This window comes from Artibeus jamaicensis, unplaced genomic scaffold (genome assembly GCF_021234435.1).
Source record: "Artibeus jamaicensis isolate MK-2021 breed Jamaican fruit bat unplaced genomic scaffold, CSHL_Jam_final contig_233, whole genome shotgun sequence".
Taxonomy (NCBI): Eukaryota; Metazoa; Chordata; class Mammalia; order Chiroptera; family Phyllostomidae; genus Artibeus; species Artibeus jamaicensis.
The window spans coordinates 19,404,766-19,408,244 of record NW_026521486.1 but is presented as its reverse complement, the minus strand read 5'-3'; positions in this window follow the sequence as shown (position 1 = coordinate 19,408,244).

Below are 3,479 nucleotides of genomic sequence, written 5' to 3'. Positions count from 1 at the left end.
TAAATATGACACGTTTTTCTCAAACAGCTCACACTGGAAGTGACTCGATCACATTTGCGAGTCAGACACAACACCTGGCGGCCTCCGCCAGGCCCCAAAGGGGAAAAGACTGCGAACGAAATTTGGCTCACTCAGCGTGGCCCTCGAAAAGACCAAACAAAACAAACACGTAAGTAGTGGGGGGACCCGATGATAAGACAGACCTTCTTTCATGGACGCGGGGGAGTGACTGAATCTCCTGCTCTCACACACGGTTGGAGGCCCTGAGGTTACTCACGTGACACAAGAGAGGCTGTTTCATCTCAGGTTTGCCCCTAGCTGCCGCCCTTTGGGGGGGTCTTTCGAGTGCCACTGGTCAAATTTCTCCTCAGCCTGGTCATTCCTCTGCTCAGGGACATTCCAGGCCTGACAGTCCCCTTCAGACCTCCGTGTCCCTTGCTCAGAGGAACTTGTCCTGACCACTGTCAACCTTTGCTTAGTTTCTCCTGTTACAATGCCTTACTGTTCCTGTCACCTCTAGAGTATTGCCCACGAATGACGTTTTCACATTTAATTGCGTGATGATGCATTTACCGTATAGCTCCTTCCTAAGCTATAAGCTCCATACAAGCAGTGTTATGGATTGACTTGTGCCCCCTGAACCCCCCCCCAAAAGATATGTTAACGTTCTAGCCCCAGTGCAAACCTCAAAACGTGACCTTACTTGGAAATACAGTAGTTACTGATTTAATTGATTAAGACAATGCCATACTGGTGGAGGGTGGGTTTCTTGTTCCTCAGGCCAGTGATGTCTCCCTTCTGTAATTGTTCCCTGTCTTCTTATTCACATGGCACAGCATTTCTTGTGACACTAGGAAGCATTTTGTAGATTAAAAATAGTACATTCTGAAATTATCATGATATTTTACAGAGCCAAATATGCTAAAAACAGGCAAGTGCATACATACGAGGTCCTTAATAAGCATCTGTTGAATTGCATGAAAGGAAACTTCTCAGAATATCACAAAGCTATACACTCTGAGATAAAATAGTAGGCTTTAGTTTTAAAAACCTGTTTCAGAATGTAAGCAAAGTGTGTCAATAATTGACTTTTCCTTTTAGAATGTGGTCAAAAAAATGATGGCACGCATCCCTTCCTCCCACTTCCTCTCCCCTCCCTCCCTTCCTTCCTTCCTTCCCTCCTTCCTTCCTTCTTCTTAGGTTGATAGGACACCAGACTCAGCTAATTCTGCAGCTCTGCTCTGGGCTGGGTTAAAAATGCCTCTCCGTTTTCTGCCCCAGGGGCAGGCAATTATTGAGAGTCCCCACCTTTCTTTTAACTCTAGGAAGCTAAACTCTTCAAGGTACCTGGATATTTGTATACTACACCTTGTCCTGGGTTTGTTTGAGGGGATCTAAGCAAGTAAGTGTGTTGGCTTTCAAACACACACGGCACCAAAAAAGTGGAATTGGGTTGGCCAGCGGAAGGATCAGACTAGGGGTTTATTAATACCTGAGCCTGCCCTGGGATTAGGGTCTGGCTCTTACAGACGGCGAGACTTTCCAGTTACAATTAGGAACACTATCCTGAGTGTAGTTGCTTTTCATTGCTGCTACCGCTTTTTGCCAAGCATAGTTTATGACATCTTTTTGCCTGTGCTCAAGCAAGTCAGAGTCGCCAACGCTTCTATAACACCGTTTTTCATGTATTAGGCACCAGGCACCATTCCTCATACGCACTTGTTCGGTCCTGACAACAAACCCGTTGTGTAGGCTGTATGAGGGTAAAGGGAGGCACTGCAGCAGAGAAACCCTAAAATCGGGTTGGCTTACTCCAGTAGGTGGTTGTTCCTCAGTACATACAACCCATTTACAGGTGATGACTAGGAGGTTCAGGGTCCCAAACTCCTTTCATCCGGTGGCTTTCCTATACCCTAGGGCCCTGAAGCCCTTCTCTTCCACCCAGCCAGCTGATGACAGCAAACATGGAGAGTTTTTCACGGAGATTTTTGCGGGTCAGGCCTGAGAGCAGAGCACATCTTTTGCCAGTGCCATTTCCCAGGACTCATTTCTTCAGGCTCACGGCTTCGCCTAACTGCGCGTGTTGTTAAGAAATGTGGTCTAGCCCTGGCCCAAGTGGCCCCGTTGTTTGGAGTGTCATCCTGTACACGGAAGGATTGTGGATTTACCGTATTTTGCTGTGTATAATGCGCACCCGTGTTTTTGGCCCAGACTTTCAGGAAAAAAATCTTTCATTTTAATTTTTAATTCAATTTATTTATTTATGTATTTGTATTTATACATAAAACCAATGATTGTATTCCAGGGTATTGATATTGTCATTACTTTCTAGAGTTACATTTTTTAAAATTTTTATTTAATTATTTTTCAAGTACATTTTTTTGTCTATTTCTCCCATCCCAGCCCCCCCGCCCCGTCTCCCCACCTCCCTCCCATGTCCCCCCCCAGTCCTCATCCCTGTGTCTTTCATACTTGTTCCTCAAAATAGAGTTACATTTTTAATGCATAATCATAAATAAAAAGAATTAAAAACATTTATATAGATACAGAATTAATACTACCCATGTATAATGTGCATCCTTATTTTTCCCTCAAAAATTTGGGTAAAGAAGTGTCCATACACAGCAAAATGCATTACCTACCTGGGTTGCAGGTTTGGTCCCCAGTCAGGGCATATGCGAGAGGCAACCCATTGATGTTTCTCTCTGTTTCTCCCCAGCTTTCCTCTCTCTCTAAAAAAAAATCAATAACTGTATCCTTGGGCGAGGATTGAAAAAGAAGAAGAAATATAGTCTAGCTGTGTTTACAGGTCACAGAGGAAGTGGTGTTGGTAAACACACTAGATTCTGCCAGTGTCCACCCTTCGAATAACCTCACTCACCTAACCCTTCCTCCCACAGACAACACACACCTATTCCCACCCCAGAAGAGACCACCCAGTGTCCCTTAGTGACTGCATTCAGCTACAAATCCAGGACTTTGGGGCCTTTGCCATCAGGATGGAGTGTTTGCTTCATTGTCCACTGACCTCTGAACTGAAAGGACAAGCAGCCCCCCCGCCCCCTCCACATGCAATGTAAAGGGTGAGCAAGGAGGGGATAGAGTGATAAACACGCCCATCTGGAAAGGGAAGAACGGGAGACGGGGCAGACAGCCCCGGAGACGGTGAGGTCCCTGTGGGAAGGTGCAGTGACCCCGCCCTGCAGTAGGAGTAGTTTCTTGGCTGCGTCCTTTTTATTTTTCCCCAATTTGTCTCTCTGGGAAGTTTCCTGTCCTTTGCTCCCTGGTCCCCCTGTGCTCTCCGGAAGGTTCCTCCTTGTTTGTTATCCTCCACGACCTCCTCTGAGCCCGCACGGTGGGCGTGAGAGGACTGCACAGCTTTTGAAGCCCACTGCCCACTTGTGTGAGTTTAGAGACTTGAGGGTTGGCTCAAGGTTCTAACTGTCAAAGGGCTTTTAAATCTAGGCTCATTTTTGAGT